The sequence below is a fragment of the Urocitellus parryii genome, chromosome 4 (genome assembly GCF_045843805.1).
Source record: "Urocitellus parryii isolate mUroPar1 chromosome 4, mUroPar1.hap1, whole genome shotgun sequence".
Taxonomy (NCBI): Eukaryota; Metazoa; Chordata; class Mammalia; order Rodentia; family Sciuridae; genus Urocitellus; species Urocitellus parryii.
Window position 1 is genome coordinate 203,405,471 of NC_135534.1, and position 19,418 is coordinate 203,424,888.

General features: G+C 50.0%; 1 protein-coding gene across 1 annotated transcript in view; it reads left to right on the top strand.

Moving 5' to 3' along the window:
• Ralgps1 (Ral GEF with PH domain and SH3 binding motif 1) overlaps positions 1-19,418 on the top strand; it is a 253,995-nt gene that overhangs the window by 166,179 nt on the left and 68,398 nt on the right. The window lies entirely within an intron of this gene.

Genomic DNA, 19,418 nt, shown 5'->3' on the forward strand with positions numbered 1-19,418 from the left:
GCCTCGCTTGAACTGCTCTCCAAACCCTGGGGAAGGGAGCCCAAGGCCATCCCTATAGAAGCCACCACTGTGTCCCTGCTGCTGGAGGTTAGCAGGAGGCAGCAACTTAGGACCACCCACTAGGGGTGGGGCCAGAGAAGAACTCACTTTCCACCTGAGTCACCTTTCCAATGTCCCTTACCTGCAGCAGTAAATTAGGCAGATACTGCTAGTAATCTATCTCCCAGGGCTGAGGCAAGCGTTCCAAAGGATGGGCCAGCCAGATCTTGCACTCTGAGCCTCTCTGTGGCCCTGTCTGGCCTCAGTGTTATCAGCTGTGACTATTGGGACTCTTCTAGGAAGAACTGTTGGAGTCCCACTTGAGATCTCGGAGCAGAATCTGCCACCTTAGGTGGAATCTGAACATTCATAGGATCAGAGCAGGAGAGAGTAGATGTCACCTGACCCCATGAATCAAGCATCCTCCAGACCTGATGCCCTGTCAGGCTGGTCAGTGGGGAGGCAGGGTCAGAGGAAGGAGGGCCAGGCCTGCTGCTATGTGCCCTGTCCAAGAGGGAGAGGAAGGCAAACCCCCGAGGCACCCGAGAGTGTAGTTCCCCCTTTGTTTGGACTGCAGGGTGGGCAGTGTTGGCAGTGGCTCTTTTTTCCTCCTTAAAGTTTTAGTGATGATGGTGGTGAAAACTTCAGTGGAACTCTCCCCACCTCAAGGCACCCTGGATGGATTGTGTTCCTGGCCCCTGGGCAGAAGGGCCACTGAGGCCCATTTAGGACTTCCACTCACCTCTGCAGGGATGCAACTTTCCTTCTTAGCCTCTCCCCAGCCTCTGAAGCTGTCCCCCTTTTCCATCTGTCAGTCCCTTCCCTTCTTAGAAGAGAACCCCATCTTTGCAGGCCACCACGTTAGAGAGCTAGATTAGACTGTTGGTCAGAAATACTCCCTTGCTCTGCTGTGGTGTGAAAATGCCAGCCCACTCTGGATTCCCCAGAGGGCCTGGAGAGCTCCTGAGGGGCCATGGGGAGCATGGTGGGCTGGGGCTTGAGGTCAGCAGACGTACATGGGAAGGAGCTGAGTTCTTCTCCTCAAGCTGCGCCCTTGGCAGGATAAGGGACCCATATTCTGCAGCCCAAGATAAACACTGAAAGTTTGGTGTGTCTGTCTTTCCCTCTTTCACACTCTCTTTCTTCCCTCCCAGTTCTCCCAGGAAGAGTTTGTTGGGAACCTGCTCTTGACCAAGGTCCCTGTCCTCTGAACAGCAGTCAGGCTGGGAGGCAGACTCTGTGCACAGAGGTGCCGGGCACTGAGGGCAGATCTCACCAGTAGACCTGGCTGAGCCTGAGTGGGGCAATCAGGGCTCTGTGAGGAAGTGATGCTCAGAACTAGCAGGTGACCTGGTGGAGAAAGAAGGGTCTGGGCAGAGAGGATGTGTAAAGAGCCTATGGCAGATTGCTTCTTCAGAGGCAGCCCAACATCATCTCCCAGGACCCAAGGAGACTCAACACTCTGAGCCTCTCTGTGGCCCTGTCTGGCCTCAGTGTTATCAGCTGTGACTAGTGGAACTCTGGTGTCCATGCACCACCTCCTTGAATCTGAGTATCTTTGTGAACTTGTCCCAGCATAACACAGTGGGAGTGACTCTACCTGGCCTGCGAGGCCAAATGAGAGAGGAGCCTGAGCTTTACAGAAGCCACTGTGCAGAGGCCATGTGCTTGATAGGCAGCCCCAGGCATGTGAAGAAAGAAGCTTCCAGTTGATTCCAGCCCCTGGCCATGGGGCCACCCCAGCTATGGAGTCTTCATTCTTGGGCTTCGACATCAGGAAGCAGAACTGAGCCATTCCCGCCTTCCAGATCCCTGTTCCTGGCCCACAGAGCCCATGGCTGTGAGGCAGGGTGGCTCCAGCTTGCTGGGTCTGGGTAAGTCTCCCACCACAGCAGGAACTGGAGCAGATACCCAGGCTGCAGAGAGTTGAGACCCTAAGAGACAGGTGGGACTTAATCCCAGGAAGCCACCAAAAGGTTTTGAGCAAGACAGTGTCAAGGCTGCTTTTATTTGTAAAAGGCCACATTAGTTGTTGAGTGGAGACTGGACTGATGGGAGCCATAGACTAGCCATCGAGAGCTGGTGGCAGTGGTTGTGACCATCCTGGCAGGAGGTGATTGGAGGCTGATTGTCCCACTCTGCCCCAGTCCCTTCCTTGATCACTACAGTAATTATCTTTTCCCAATTTGAAGTCCCTAGGATCCCATTAAGTGAGCAGGGAGCATCAGGTTGGCCTTCCCCTGCCCGTCTTTGCACAACCTCTGCCCTTTTGGTGGTTCAAGGCAGCCAGGGGTCCTGCTGGGGAGCTTGAGCTCTGGAGCCTATTTGAGTTCTGCCACTCATAGCTCTGAGCCTCACTTTCCTCATCATAACATGTGGATAATACAAGGATCTGCTTCACAGAGCTGTTGTGAAGATTAAATGAGAGATGACACAATAGTGTCACACACTCTGGCTGATGCATAGCTCAGTGACTTCCTTTAATAATTCTTTATTGCTTCCTTCACTGTGAGTACCTCAAGGACAGGAACAAGTGCAGACCACACAGGACTCTCCTGTTGCACAACCCAGGGTGGGGGACAGAACTAAGGACCAGCCGACTGGGGAGGGTGAAAAGCTGTGACCTGAGTCTGGCAGATCTGGGCACACATCCTGACCCTCCTACTACTCTGGGCAACTTTCTTATTCTCTCTGAAACTTTGTTTCTTTGTTTCTAAAGTGGAGGTGACAATACTTACTGCTCAGGTGAACGTGAGAATTGAATAAGATAAAGCTCGCTGACACTGCACCTGGACTCCAGCATCTGCTAGAGCCCAGGAAGCACGGGCTGCCCTCCCATGTCACCACCCATCATCTCCATCAAACTTCAGCTTGACTCACGGAGCTCAAAATCCCTCACCTCCTCCAGGTGGAGGATTCTCTTGGACAGAAACATCATATGACAAAAACGTCGTGGAGAAAGGACTCTTCATTTTCCTTGTAGTTTTCATCAAGATGAAAAACATGTGATGTTTATATGGTGGAAAATACGGAGACTCTTCTTCATGTATGTGCCACAATTTGTACAAATGCTTTAATGTCTTATCACCTTTCTGACAGCAACAAATCAAGTCATCTACTAAGGTACTGTGTATGTGGCAGGGGTGTGTGGGGTCCACGCTTGGCGTGTGATGGAGGAGGGAGGCTTGGAACTCTGACTTACTATCTTGCAACCTCAGATTCCTACCCAGTTTTAAATTTCCAAATGTGAACCCAGCCCCCTGAACACGTTTTAAATATTTCTATTATCTTCTGGCCTGTGTTGCTTCTGATAAGTCAGCTGCCTTCCTTTATGTTGTTCCTGTAAACATAAAGGGTCTTTTGGCTTCTTTCAAGATTTCCCCCCTAATCTTTGATTTTTTAGCAGTTTGACTATGATGTGACTAAGTATGATTTTCTTCATATTTATTCTATATGAGGTTCAATGAGCTTCTTGAAACGATGGATTGGGTGGTTTTTTGTTTTGTTGTTTTTGTTTGGTTTTAGTTTTGGTTTTGGTACCAGGGGTTGAACCCAGGGGCAATCAACCACTGAGCCATATCCTCAGCCCTTTTTTATATTTTGTTTAGAGACAGGATCTCACTGAGTTGCTTAGGGCTTCACTAAATTGCTGAGGCTGGCTTTGAGTTTGTAATCCTCCCGCCTCAGCCTCCTGAGTTTCTGGGATTACAGGCATGTGTCACCATGCCTAGCTGATTTTTTTTTCCCCCACTAAATCTGAGGATGTCAGGGAAATTCAGGGTCATTATTCCTTAAGTATTTTTTATGCTTCAACTCCCCACTCGTTCTTGAACTCTGTTTACATACTTGTCATTCCACAGGTCACTGAAACTGCATCTATTTATTTATACCCATTCTTCTCTTGCAGTTCAATTTGGGTCATTTCAGTTACCTGTCCCCAAGTTTTCCAACCCTTTCTTGTATAGCATCTAATCTATTAATTTCATCCAAAGCATTTTCTATCAGGTACTGCAGTTTTTGATTCTAGGATTTCCATTTGGATGATTTTTATAGTTCCCATTTCTCTTTCACTCTTCCCTATCTGCTCACTCATTATGTCCTTCATTTTTCCTAAAATCCAATGCATATTTATAATACATTTTAAAGTCCTTATCTACTAATTCCAGCATTTAGGTGTGGGGCATAAGTTGGACTTTATTGACTGGTGGGTTTTTTTTTTTTAATTATTCTCTTGATTGTGTGTCACATTCTCCTTTCCTCACGTAACTATAATTTTTTATTGTATAGTAGACACTGGATATGCAGTACATCAAAGAGACTCTGTATCTGATTTTCTTCCTCTGTTGTGTTTTTCTAGCAGGGAGTGAAGCTGCTTGGTGTGTGGAGGCTTGGTTTTTAAGCTTTGTTTTGGTAGTTTCATTTTGGTTTTGTCCACAGCCTGAGGGCATACCTTTCACCTTGGGCTTACTTATAAGACATGGCATTTCTGGAACCAAATCAAAAGCCTCACATATTTGCTGAGCTCCTTTAACATGGCAGGACTTGAACTCCAAAGTCTGTCTTCCAGGACATTGTTGGAATCTCTTCCTCCCCACTACTGCTTTGGTCCTTGGAGTCTGTCCACATGTGTACAATTTCGGTGCTAGCTAGAAATTTGAGGGGAATCTGTGTAGTAATTGGGAGGTGTCCCCTTCTGTAGCGCTCTCCTTTCTGGTATCTTTCCCTTTCTGGGATTTTCAAAGTCTGTTCTCTTTGTCCTCTTCCCAGACAGTGACTGCTGCTCTCTGCTTCAGTTCTGCTCTCCTGTGCATCTCCATGTCCCAGAAGTGCCCTGCGTGCTTCCCCTTTTTCGAGGACCTGTTCCCTCCAGCATCTCTGCTTTTGGTTCTTCTCTGATGCTTCTGAGACTTGTTTTCTTTGAGTTGTCTAGAGTACAGATTGCCATTGATCAGGGGTTAGGTCAGTCGAACCCGCTCCTTCATGTCAGGACCTGGGACTTCCCACATCCCAGGTAAATTTGTCTTCTCACCCAGCCCTGTTCTGCTGCTGGTGGTGGCACTGTAAGCTAGTCAGATGGCTGCTGGCTCCTCATCCAGGATCTGCCCTCTCTGCTCTTGGTCATATTCTGTTGGGAAATATCAGCCCAAGAGGCCCCAGGTTGCTTCTTTTCAAGTACCCACCTGGTCATTAGAAGATGAAAGAGTTGTGCTGTCCTCACACACCTTGTTAGAGCATCCAGCTCTACTTTAATAGATATCAGTTTATTTCTTCCTCTTGTTATAGTTTAGATCTTAAATATCCTCCCAAGGCACATGTGCTGAAGGCTGGGGTGCTGAAGGCCTGGGGTGCTGCTTTCAGAAGTGTACCCTTGAGGTGGAGCCTGTGGAATGAAATTAGGTCATTGGTGGCATGCCCTCAAAGGGACTCAGCCTCTCCTCTTCTTCTCCTTTTTCTTCCTGTCCACCATGAGATGAACAAACCTCCTCTGCCACATGTTCCCACCATGTGTGCTTCACCACAGGCACAAAGCAACAGGGCCAAGAAACCATGAACTGAAACCTCTGAAGCTATGAGCCAAAATAAATCTTTATTCCTTATAAGTGGATTACCTCAGGTATTTTGTCACAGTGCTGGAAAACTGACTAACACATCTCTCAAGACTCTGTGAGGGAGTGTTAGGATTCTATTCTAGCAAGAGACTGAGGTTTAGCAAATTGAAGCTACTGGCACTGAGCCACACAGGTAGGAAGTGAGGGGACTGAAATTAAACCCTACATCAAGCTAGGAGGAACACAATTGTCCTGAAAACAAGTTGTATTTCTTCAATTCTAACATACTTTTTCTTGTGTTCAGAACATGATGCATCTTCCAGTTGATGGCATGTCATAGTCTAGTTTACAGCCCTTTTTTTCTCTAATAGAATATGACGCATTTTACAGTTGAGGACTTATTTGTCAGATTTGAAGAAGTGTGACTGTTTTAGTCATCAAAGCTCCAGTTAAGTTGGCCCATGGTAGAGGAAAAAAAAGGCAAGTCCCTCCCTCCCTGGTCAGCTGGTCTTGGAAAGGCCTGGGGGAGTGTCCAAGCATCAGGAAGCCTGCACACTGCCAAAGGCATCCATCCACCAGATGTAACAAAACAGCCGCCTCTGAGCTGAGAGTCAGCCAGCTGGACCCTCCTGTCCTGGAGGCGTGTGTCAGGTCTTGTGACTTGCTGCTCCTTGCTGGGCAGGGGCTGCATGTTCTGTCACCCTGGTGGGAAGTTAGGAGACTTGTGTCTGTGTGAAATCTCCAAGGCAGTGCTACTGTCTGGTGTCACAAAGGATATCCAGGCACCATAGAAAGTTCTTTGAGGAGTCTGTCTGATAAATGCTTGCTAGATAAGCCGATCCAAATGTCAGAACAGGGCGCATGCTCAGTTTCAAAGCAGCTCTGAGAGCCAGTTGTTAGCTCACATATGATCCATTTCACTCTTGATTTCTCCATCCACGTGTCAGGGGACAGTCGAGCCAGCACCTCTCCTCAAGTGTGGACATCACCTGAAAAACCCGTTTGTTAGTCAACAAATATTATTAAGCCCCATCTGAGCACCAGGTCAATTTTCCCAAAGCCAATTTGCTGAGATTTCAGTCAACTGGTTTTCATGATACCTCAGAATAAGATTTTAAGGAATGCTCATTTTGCCTTGGCCTAATGCTCCTCTATTGCAGCTGAGCTGGGACCCATCCCAAGAGGGGAGACTGAAGACCATGGAGAGTAGAGACTCCATTGTAGTTGGCTGGTTTTCTTTGTTTCTTCATAACAAAAATTTCACAGAAGTTTTCTAAAATATCTCCATCTAATATAAAATTTTTAAAATACTCTCATTACTGAAACCTGGTCTAGATCAGGCAGGACCTTTGTCCCAGATAGCCCCACTCTTCTGAACACTGCTGCATCAGAGTAAAACCTTCAAGACATGAGCCTTTGGGAAACCATTCAAATCCAAACCCTAACAGATTGCAACCCCCCTACACAGATACCTGCTAAAATCCTCATGGCAGAAAGCAGCCAAGCTGTTTCTGACCTTGTTGACCTTTCTGGGACCCAAGGAGGCAGTTAAGCAGATAAACGAGGGCTTCTGGCAAAAGCCTGATAAAGTGAAGTTCTAGGAATGAGAGCACGGGGGTCACCAGACAGAGGTGCTGGTGCCAGCCAATGACTGCTGCAGGGAGCTCTGACTGCAGGTCTGATGTAGGGGTCTCCAGGGACCACACACAGGGCCTGCAAGGAGTAAGGGCACTGGTGTAGGAGGCTTGCCTCAGTGCCACCAGCCTCCAGACTACTCCTTGCCCACCCTCCTCCCTCCGTGGCAGGGCCAGATAAGTCCTAGCTCTGAGGCCTGAAGCCCTGAAGGGCAGGGATGGGCTTTCCCTCTGCGGGTGTTCTCCGCCTGCTTCCCAGATTGCTCTTTGGTGCCCTGAGGTCAGCCCATGAGGATTGCTCAGTAGGCTTCCTTGCTTGGGTTAGGGCTGCTTGGTGCAGGCACCAGTGGGAAACAAGAGGGTGGGAAGAGAGCAGGTCTCTCCTTGCAGAGCAACCCTGTCTTTGTGTTATAGGATCTGCCAGTGACGGCTGCCAGTTCCACCTCTACCACTTACTAACTATGTGACTTCTGAATTCCCCAGTCTCCGTTTCCTCATTTAAAATGAGATAGCACTGTTCCCTTCCTAGGATGTTGGGGAGGAATAAGTGAGTCGGTGTGAATGCTAATGTCCAGTGTAGCATCTGGGATAGAGTTGGTACTCAGCACATGCTCTCTTCCTTTGGTGATCTGGAGCCCTGTTATTTCGGGTCCTCTGAAAATCAGTCACTTTGCCTCTCTCTCTTGAGAACTTTCCTTTAGCTTCCTCTTTTGGGTTTGTCATATCTGTCACTCTCCCAGCACCACTACCTCTAGCCTTGCTACTCATAGTCCTTCAATCCCTTCATCTTCAGCCGGTGTAGGAAACCTGCTTAACCAAAGAAAGGGACCTTTTAACACGTTGGAATGTAGGCTGTAGAAAGACGGGCAGACACCTCCCCAAAAATAGCTCTTAACATTTTCTAAGTACTTATTGATCCCTAACCTCATATAAGGCGGGTTCTGTTTTTATTTCCCAGTGTTTTAGTCAACATTTTTATTGATGTGATGAAAAGACCTGATAAGAACAATGCAGAGGAAAAGTTTATTGGGGGCTCACGGTTTCAAAGGTCTTCATCCATAGATGGCTGACCCATTGCTCTGGGCCCAAGGTGAGGCAGAACATCATGGTGGAAAGGACATGGAGGAGGAAAGCAGCTCGGGACATGGCAATCAAGAAATGGGGAGAGAGAGACAGAGAGCGAGCGAGTACACATGCCAGCTCCACTCACCAGGGACAAAATGTAAACCCCAAAGCCATGCTCCCAGTGACCTACTTACTTCAGCCACATCCTACCTGCCTACGGTTACCACCAATTAATCCATCAGTGGACTAATTCACTGGTTAAATGACAACTCTCATATTCTAATAATTTTATCTGTGGATGATCTTGGATTGTCTCACACATGAGTTTTGGGGCCATGAATAATATCTAAATAACACCCAATTTCTGGATGCAGAAACTGAGTCTTACGTTAATTGTCCAGGGTCACATGCTGGGTCATTGGTAAGGTGGGCACTCTGGCTCACAGGGAGTGTCATCTCAGCCTCTGGGTATTCTTCCTCTGTGATAAATAAAAGGCAGCTCACCAGATCCCAGGAAGCAAGTCGTTCAGATAATCCACTAATTGGCTGGAAAACTACAAGGTTTTCTCTATAAATATGCAATGTTTTAAAGTTTATATCTGTTCTTGTTCAGCCTTTTACACAGAGCCACAGGGACATACAGATGCACATTTGCACTGGCCTCAGTGAACCCTGGCTGCTCACGCTGTCACTGTGGGCCTCTCCTGGGTGACTCAGGCCTGCACAACAGACTGACTTCACTGAGGGTTGCAGGGTGGGGGAGGGGCGCTGCTTACAGGAGCCCCATAAACCCCAGGCAGCTGTGTTCCTTGTTGCTTTTCCAACTCTTCCTAGCGGACACCTTCCCCTCCCAGCCTCTCCTCCTTCTCCCTCTCATTTGCTGCTTCTCACCAGCCAAGGTCCAGGGAGTCTGATCATTATTTGTAAATAGCACTAACCTAGCCTAAAAGGCTCCCCTGTGAGTGAAGTGCCTGAGCTCTATCACCCAAGGCCTTGGGGCCTACCATCCCTCTGCTCTTACATGACAGCTGCAGGCCCACACTCACCGGCCTGGCCCAGTGGGAGGCCTCCACGTGGATTCTCATCAGCCTCAAGACAGCACTGCCCAGGAAAGGTCCTCACCACCACCTTCCATCTTGATGACGACATGGCTCTGCTCAGCCAGGAACCACAAAGCCAGGGCTTGGATCTGAGGCTGCTTGGACCCAAAGTCCATACCCCTGACAGACTTCCCAGCAGTGTGAGGTAGGGCAGCCCAGGGACACTTTTGACCCTCATTTCTTCATCTGTACCAGAGTACTGTTTATGCCCAGGGCTAGCGCCTAGGTTGAGAGTCTGTGTGCCTGAAACATGGTTGGTGCTCGGTAGATGTTGGGTCTCTTGTGTGCAACACTTCAGCCCAGCCCGGGGCAGTGGTCTCAAGCTTCGGTGGCTTCAGAATTAAGTTGGGGTCTGGTGAAAAACTCAGTTTTCTATGTCCCACCCTCAGATTAGGTAGGTCTGGGGTAGGGCCCACAAATTTGCATTTTGTTCTAACAAGTTCACACAAGGACCCTTGAGTCTGGCTTGACCCCAAAATAACCACAACTGCTTCTGATAACTGTCTTGTGTGAAGATGCTGGCTCTGTGGCAGGCAGGCAGGCAGGCAGGCGTGGTTTGGTTTTTTCTGGACATTTCCTGGGAGCTGGCCACTTTGCCCTGGCTCTCGCCTGTGTGGCACTGGCCCTGGGAAATTGCAGTGTTTAAGCTACGTGAAGTCTGGACAGGAACCAGGACTCACTTGGCCGATTTCATCTCATCTCTGGTACAGAATGGGAAAGAAAAGGATCATAAAAAAGATAATGACCTTATAGAATGGCTCTGAGAAGTAACTACCAAAGAAACAGCGGAACACCTGGGAGCTCTGTTCAGATTAGGCATGCTTTTGCTTGGCAGTTGGAATTTTAGGTTTCCAGGAAGCAATAGGTCTTCTTTCCTCCCCAGCAATCTGGATGGGTGCTCTGGGGGCTCCAGTGCACAGCCCAGAGTCTGACACATGTGGGTGGGATGGCAAGTAGATGAGGGGTCTGGTGACACAGTGGAGGGGTGCTGCAGAGGATACCAGGACTGTGTCTGGGCCTGCTCTTCCCAGCCCAAAGGCCCTGAGAATAGAGCCTAAACATGGGCCCTCTTTCCTCCTTCCCAAATCAGGGATAAAAATAGCACCTGTATTCTGTAGGTTGGCATGGGAGTTAAATGACATAAGATGTCCAAAGTGCCTGCCTGCAGGAAGTACTTTATTTTTTCTTCATTGTCATGATCATCATCATTGTCATCCTGCCAATCAGCCTTGTATGGAGTGTGGGATCTGGAACCAGACTTCTGGTTTAAATCCTGGCTCCACCACAGACACTCTGTGTCCTTATTCACATCACTTCTTGGTGTTCCAGTGTCCTCCTCTGTAAAGCAGGGGTAAGAAGCACCAGCCTCCCGGTGTTCTTGTGACTCTTCCGGACATGCATGAATCAGGTGCTTTGCTGCTGTCTGGCCCATAGTCAGCTCTGACTCCATCCCTTGAGCTTCTGCAGAGGGGTGGGAAGGAGCCTGTGGAGAGAGCAGCCAAGCCCCAGGGGAGCAGGAGACCATCCTCCTCCCATACCCCACCCTCGGCCCCACCCCAGGGGAGAGAAGGGCAGTTGGCAAGGCCCATCCAGCATGCAAGGCCGGACTGGGCTTCTGCTGCTGGAAGCCCTCCTCCTGGCAGCCCGTGCAGGAGCAGCCCCGTCTTCAGTCTTCAGCCGGAGCTGCACGCTCAGCTGGTTCTGATTACTCTCACGAGCTCAACAGCGTGCTGAGGTGGTGTCCTCCTTCCCAGATCTGCATTCTCCTGCAGACGTCACCCTGTTTCCACTACCTGCCAGGCTGGGCTGCATCAGGTGGGGTAGACCCTGTAGGGACAAGTCCCCACCCCCTCCCTTGCCTTCTCTCTTGCCTTTCCTCTTCCCCCAGGCTCACTGTGGACAGCCTGGGCGTTGGACCTCCTGCCCAGATTGTCAGAGAAGCATCTGACACCTCGATTTCCATGCCCCCGGGACCCTCCCCTTCCCCCTTTAACAGAGCCCAGACCGTCCCTGGTTTCTATGTGTGCAGAGCATTTGGTAAACAGAATGCTTGAGCCGTGACTTGCTGGAAGGGGTGAATCCCAGCTGACACCCAGACACTCAGCCTATTTTGGGCCTAGTCTCTCTCCTACTGAGGTCTGCGGTCAGAGTATTCATCTGGGGGCCCCCCAACACCCACTACAGGGGTCAGAGAGATCACTGGGCCAGTCACGTTCCTTTACCACCTGAATGTTGGCCCAACCCAGCCTCCTGCCCCTGCCCTCAGCTACACAGCTTGTGCCTGGGATCCACTTAGTAAATGCTCTTGTCCCACCCCCCCACTCCCCCTCCCCCCTTGAATGCTGTGATTCAGCACACACAGAGAGGAGCTTCATTTAAGAAAGAAAGTATTCACAGCTGCCATCCAGCTCCGCCACGCTGGAGACAGCTGCTGGCTCCTGCTAGCAGCCAGAGCCCCACAGGACAGGGCTGCCCACCTCACCCTCCACACACAGGGGTCTCTCCTTTTTAATTTTTTTTCCCAAGACCAATCATCTTATGGTTGTTAGACTAAATGCAACTTCAGTTTGTATTCAGAACACCTCATTACTGATAAGTACCAGATAAATAGAACCTGGACTTAAAAGACACCCACCCATTCAACGAAACATGTGTTCTGGTCCTGCTGAGCACCTGGCACTGTGCTAGGCTCCTCAGCAGAGCTGGGAGAAGCCTGGAGAACACAGGCTAGTGACCTGGACTCTTACCCCTTCATTACCTTTTCTTAGATCTGGGTTTTGAAAATGCAACTAAGTGATAATAGCAGCCATGTCTACTGTGAAGTTTATGGACGTGCCAAGCTACATAGGAGGTGACATTCTATAAACTTATTTCTTCCTTAAGGTCTTATGATGATTATCATCTCCACTGTGTAGAAAATTGAGCCCTAAGAATGTCAAAGGTTTTGCCCAAGCCACAGCGCAGGGTCTCACTCCCAGAATAGACTCAGATCCTCATTGCTTCATTGTTAGAACATATGCTCTCTGCAGAACCTGCCACTTTTATTAAATAAAAATAAATGTCTTACTCCTTTACTCCTAACCAACTGAGACTAACCATACGACGTTCATTAAAACAAATGGAGATGCTCTCCCTGCCTAATCCTTATGCCAGCTCCTTTCCTGCCCCTCATGCCTCCTGAGTCTGAGGTGGGCAGGCACCATGGGAAGGAGGGGGTTCTGGACTTGCAGCTAAGGGTAGTACTGAGATGAGACAGTTGCTCCTCCTGCAGGGGACATTGGGCATGTGATGAACTATAGGCCCTTGTCCCACAGGGAGCCTGGGAGAGCCTACCAGAACTGGGAGTAGAGGGGCTATGTCCTTTCAGATCCCTTCCTGTGTTGGGGGAATAGGAGGAGGTGATTAACACGTTGGTGCATACTGAACACAGAAACTGGTGCCTGCGAATGGTGTAGAGAATTCTAAAGTAGAAGCCTCTGGAGTTATGAGGACCTGAGCAGCAGGAAGGAGGTGCGCTCCGCCCTCCCTTGCCAGTTCTCTGTGGCCCTGGCCAGAGTCAAGAACCACTCAGAAGCTGTCAAGGTTCTATGTGAAGGGGTGCTACAGTTGGCAAAGGGCAAAATCAGGGACATGTGCCCCCGAGTGTCAGAGAAAGGAGACCTGGCTGCCCTTCGCAAAATGGCGGGACCAGGACAAAGCTGAACACAAGAGACCCAGATCACCAGCTTGATGAGGCCACCTGCATCAGAGGAACCTGATCACAAGCCCTCCCTGCCTAATAGGCACCCGTGAGTCTGAAGGGGTTTGAGAGGAACTGCTCCCCTTACCTCCCAACCCCAAGAGCCATAAATAGCTTATGGGTCAGGGAGGGGACAAAGGAGAACAGAGATGGATGTTGAATCAAGTTTTGAAATGAAACTATTCTAATAATGAAAAGTGACCACAAAGTTCTAGAATCTGACTCAGGTTTTTTAAAATATTTATTTAGTTGTAGATGAACGCACAGTATCTTTATGTATTTTTATATGTTGTTGAGGATTGAACCGAGTGCCTCACTCGGCAAGCACTTTACCACTGAGCTACAGCCTCAGCCACTGACTCAGGTTTTGTTTAGGAACCTGCTGCCTATACTTGGAAAGGGGAGTCAACTCTGCACAATTGGGAAGCAGGTGTTGGAGAGAATAAAGCACTTCTTTTTTATATCCCCAGTGGATTCAGACCTCCATAAATCAGTAGTGACCTAGATCATCACATGAGAAACCCAGTTTGGGAGTCCCTGGTCTGGCCATCTGAATTTCCCACAGAGGCCCAGGGTTGCCCAAGGAGCCCCTGCCCACTGTGTGGGAGAGATGGCAGAGACACCCCCTGAGCACCACTGGCTGCTTCCCACCAGGGAGGCCCATGGTATCAGAGGGGACTTGGAGTGAGAATAGCTAAGAAGAAAGCAGGAGCTGGGAACCTCGTGGGCGTTTCTGAGTCCCCGCCCTCTTCCAGGCACCTGCTAGAGGCCTTCACAGGCTTCCTCTCTCCTTGCTCCCAAAGCTGCAGGGATGGAGTTCTAGTCCCAGCTCACTGCTGTGTGCCTTGGGGGAGCACTCCAACCTCTCTGAGCATCAGTGTCCTGCAGTAAGCGAAGCAGTCCCTGAGAGTGGAGTTGTGCCCTAGGTGTGGAATATTACACTCAGACAGCCCCCATCAGGCCCCACCACTTGAGCCTCCCCTGTCCTCTCCTCACTAGAATCACAGGAGACTGGTGTAGCCCTGCTGTTCTGGGTGAGGCACCTTCATCTTGGTGACTGAGGGTCTGGGTCTTAGATGAAGGGCACTGTGGTCTGCCTTATTCCAAACCCACACTGTCCTGCAACTGCGGACACGAGTCACTCACCACCACTGCTGCCTCTTCCTTATCACCCTCCAGGAGGCGAAAAGGCCATGACTTTAGAAATGGAAGCCCAGAGACTCCAAAGAGAAGGGACGGCCTCCATGGCTGGCTGTGGAAGCAGATGGTCACCAGCATGACCCATGGGCACAAGGCCAGGTGTTTGGTTTGGTTTGGTTTTGAGGGGGGGTTCTCGCTCTGTTGCTTAGGCTTGGTTTGAGCCCATAATCTGATGCCCACATTAGGCCAATGGATTTGTTTTGTCTTTCTGAAGCCAGGGAAGAGAGGCTCTCTTGCTCTTCCTTACAGAACTGTCGGGAAGTGGCCCTGCTGCCAGTGGCTGACCTGGGTCACATGGGGAGTGTGAGTGAATGAGGAGGAAGCTGCCCTGAGAGGAGCAGTGGTAAAGGTGGAGAGTGGTTGTATTTAGAACCAAAAGGATTCCGTATTAAACATCTGCCTTCCTCCTTTCTTTTACTGATAAAACATTCTTGAGAGCCTTTGGACTGGACTCCAGTTGGCAGAGAGCAGCAGGCTTGTGTGGACTGACCCAGTGGTCTCAGGTTCCACTGTGGGCAGGTGTGGAGTGGGCGGCAGGTAGAGGTGAAGGGTTGGACAGATGTGGATGTGAACCCCACTCTGCCACTTCCATTAGACTTCGTTCCTCTGAGTCCAAGTTTCCCAAGTATGAATGGTACTCACCTAAGAGTTCAGGAGACAAGCGTGTCCAGGGCACAGGCTGCCCTCAGGGAATGGCAACCATGAATGTCTTTATGGTTAGACTCCTTTAGTTACCTGGTGACCAGTTGTCACAAAGGAGAGGCCGAGGTACCATGAAAGCCTCCAGTTGAAACACCGATGGTGGTGTCAGGTTGACACGAGGGCTCTGCACAAGTTTGACACAAGGCCTGAAGAATGAGGAGGCCTTGCCCGGGCAGTGGGTATGGCTGGAACAGCGAACGTGAGCTCGCTCCATGCCTATACTTCACATGGCATAACATGCCAATCTCCAGAATCGAGGTGTTCTTGAATATCAGAACTGGAACTTCCAACCCCCTCGTTTGCTGATGAGGAAACCAAGAAGCAAAGAACAGTGATTTGTCCATGGTCACGTTGCTGGCGGGGCAGACCCAAAACCGACTCAGCTCTGCAAGTGCTTGTGAACGCCCCTGGCCATCCAGCTGTCAGAGAGAAGGAGAAGTACACCCAGGGAGCCAGGAGTGTGGCAGCCAGTAACCACAGTGCCAGTGCAAGAGGCAGGCACCCAAATGCTCCTGAGCACAGAGTCGCTCCAGGGAGTAGGCAGCAGATGAGCTCATGAGGCACTGCACAAATCTGCTGATTGTGGAAGAAGCCCCTGGAAAAGAAGAGCCCCTGTGCCCTGCAGAGCAGCAGGGTCTGGTGGTAGTCAGCCATTGAAGGACAGTCTGGGTCTACATCCTGCAAATTCCTGCCTGGCTGTGACCTTGAGCATCTCAGCATGTTAGTGTCCACGTGCTGAAGTGCTTTCCTCAGAGGGTTGTGTGAGGACTCAGCCCAACATGACACGTCTGCTAGGAGCTCAGTCAATGTGGTTATTCGCACTAGCTTATCACTAACATGCTTGGGCTGTCAATACTGCTTGGTAGGTAGCCCTTTCATTGTCTGTCTTAACTCAGGCGAATCTGAATTCTTCACATCCTTGTTTTGGTCCCAGCAGACACAGGGATCTCTGTTGGGTTCACAGATCCCACAGGGTCCCTCTGTCTCTCCCTATAATTTGCTGCTGGGGCTTGGGCCCTGCGTCTCTGTGCCGTGCCCTTACAAGGGATGGAAGATGATCCTCCCCTGAGCGCCAAGGCCAGACCTCAGGGCCAACAGCACGTTGTCTGGGCTTGCCCTGCCTCTGAGGAAGGTTTGGCCATAGGTGGGTGGGTCATGCTGTCCTCTGCTGACATGAGCCAGGCCTGGCCAGACAAGAGTCGACAAGCTATCCCATGTCCCCAGTCCCAGGACTGCTGGCACAGCCCGTGGCTAAAAGAATTTGCCAAACTGCCATCCCTGGGCCACTCTGATGAGTGAGGCCTTAGGAAGTTGTCACTGCTGTGGCTGAGGTCAGTTCTCCCATGCCATGCCACCCAGGCTCCTCTTCTCTGTGAGGGGATCTACAATCAGTAGTTGCATAAATGTTCCTGAACCAGGCCTGCTGCATGCCTAGCTATGCTGCCGTGGGTGCCCAAATGAACAGGACCAGTCAGAGAGACTTATCAGGAGATGAGTGCCAAATGGCCAGAGACATGTCCCAGCACTTCTGGAATCTTCCCTGGAACACACATGCCTAGCAGATGTTCTGGACATGGGTATTGACAGAGCAAGGACAGGGTGGAGGGAAAGCAGGACCTCTTCCCCAGGGACCTGGGAGAGTGGAGGCTCAGGATCCAGATCCATCAGGCCCAATCAGCACCTCCAGGTATGTGGCTCCGGTCACCTCCTGTGCCTTGGCCTCCACCTAGGTAGAGCAGCTGCTAGGAGGAGTCAGTGAGACAGCACAGTGTGTTCCCAGGTGTTTGTGGCCATCTTCACCATTTAAATTTCTTCCTCAATATTTTCCTTTAAATCTTTCTTATTCTTAGATTTCAAGAGTTTGATGAGCTATTAGTTTTCTAATGCATATTAAAATAGATACAAGTCTCCATCCCTCTGGCACCACCTTTCTCTTGGGCAATGTGTCTGCACTTTGGGGAACTCAGGGATGACACATGTTGATGGCTATTCTCCATGGTTGGCACACAGCAAGCAGTTGAGCTCTTGTACGTTATTATTGTTGCCATCATCATGACAGTGAGTCTGTAGGACTCACTCCTGGCCAGCTCCTCCTCTCTACCCATGAGGGCCGGTCCTTGGCACCTGGAAGGCAGTGGAGCAGCTCAGTCCCTGACTGACGGGCTCAGATGTTCAGGCTGTGGCTGTCCGTTCCCAGATCCTGGACAGCACATCTGCCAGGCCAGAGCCCCTGTCCACTTCCTTGGGCCTTCACGGAACCTAAAAGAAGCCTGGGTGCCTGCTTCTGTTGGGACCCTTTCCACTTCTGCTGAAGGGCAAATCCCCTGGAGTCTTTCACCAACAGAACATTCCATGGGGCCCACAAAAGTCGCAAGCTTGAGTTCTCCTCTGTCCTCTTTTTTCCTGTCCGAATTTGCAGATGACTGCAGGTCTGCCTCCTGAATCCCACTCCCACGGGCACCCTGAAGCCCTGGTCCCTCCCCTTCACCAGGAATAGCCAGCAGAACTTGTCTCGCATCCACTAGTGGGTGTTGGCCTGGGTAGATTCATGTGTTTATAAGAGGGGCATACCTAAATCCTGAGACTGGTTGTTTGTCAACAATAGGGTTATAGACAGCTATTCTTCTCATTATACTTTTCTGTATTTTCTAGAATGAACACAAATTCCCGTTTTCATTAGAAAAAAATGTTCTCTTAAATCTTAAAAAAAAAAAATCTACAAATGGGGCTGGGGTTGTGGTTCAGTGGTAGTGTGCTTGCCTAGCATGTGTGAAGCACTACATAAGAAATCAACAAAATAAAGGTCCATCAACAACTAGTAAAAATACTTTTTAAAAAATCTACAGAGACATTAAAGCTACATGCACAAGGATGGGGCCAGCTGAGAAGCTCCTGTAGAGGAGTCAGGAGTGCTGGGGTGAGGGGGGAGACAGGCTGGCCTGGTCCTGAAGAGAAAGGAAAATGGGCGTGGATAGATGGGGGCAGGGCCAGGAGCCCAGGATGTTAGTTTGGGAGGCCGGGTGCCTGTGGGGACTGTCAGCAGGGAGGAGTGGGAGGCTGCTGTGTAAGAAAGCAGCCCCCAAGGGAGTGGGGGCCGTCTGGGTTCTGCACCGTGGTGGCAGCCTGTGTGGCAGCTGTGGAACACCCGCTGGTGGATGCAGGACAAGTTCTGCTGGCTATTCCTGGTGAAGGGGAGGGACCAGGGCTTCAGGGTGCCCGTGGGAGTGGGATTCAGGAGGCAGACCTGCAGTCATCTGCAAATTCAGACAGGAAAAATGAGGACAGAGGAGAACTCAAGCTTGCGACTTTTGTTCCAGATGAAATTCCTCACTTACTCAACCTTCAGATTGTTTTTCAGTGGTGAAGATCCTCCAGGCTGCAGCCACACAGAGCTGCCTCCCTCCCTCACTGTCACTTCCCTCACTCACAAGCCACCCTTGGGGGTGTCTAGCTCCATCATGTCAATGCCAGCCACAGCCTGCCCGCAGCCAGAGAATCAAATGTGATCTCAGGCCAGGGGCCCCAGATCTGGGGTTTCACGGGCAAGTGAAACTTCTAAACAAAACCTTTAGAGACTCTCATGGACTTCCAGAATTTTTTTTTTTAATGTTAAATTTAGGAAAAAATGCTATCAACATCATTTCCTGGAGTAAGGAACATTTGACACCAATAATGTAAGCAGGACCTAATCTCAGAATAAAGAATATTTTTTCCCAAGTAAGGACAATTGTTCGCCTTTTGCTGACACATTTTTAAAAGTATTTTTATATATATATTTTAAAGGCTTTGAGTATGGAAAACTGCAACGTAAAATTTTATTGTGTGTTTACCTTGTGTGTAGTTGAACCTTTGATCTGAGTTTGTCACTTGGGTATGTATCTCACAGCCACTCTAGTGCATGATATTTGTCACACTTGTGAAAATCCAGCCTCTTCCAGGTCTGTGGATAAAAATGGGAGCAGACTCTCAAACACCTGGGATTTGCTTCAGACAGCCTTCGGAGCAAAGGCCGCACCCCGCCCATTGCCCCACTGCTGGGAAGTCAGTTGGGGAGTCAGGCTAGCAGGGCCAGGGTGCTCCCACCCTGCTGCAGCAAATGCTTGGCTCTAAGCACGGAGCCTACTCTCCTCACCTGCAGTGAGTTGCCTCTAAGGGAGGGCTTATCAGTTGTCCTGACAGACCAGCCCCATATTCAGGTGTCTCGGAAGCCCCGTCTCAGGCTCAGATTGCGGGAGAAGAGCCTAGGAAAAGGCTGCTGACTGCAGTGTGCTCCTCAGCCAGTGCCCCTCAACACTGCGGGGGGTCTGCCAGACCAGGCTCAGCAGCCCCACCTCACTGCTTAGGTGACAGGGCCTTCAGAGGCAGTGGGAGGGTGGCATGTCTGGAGAGA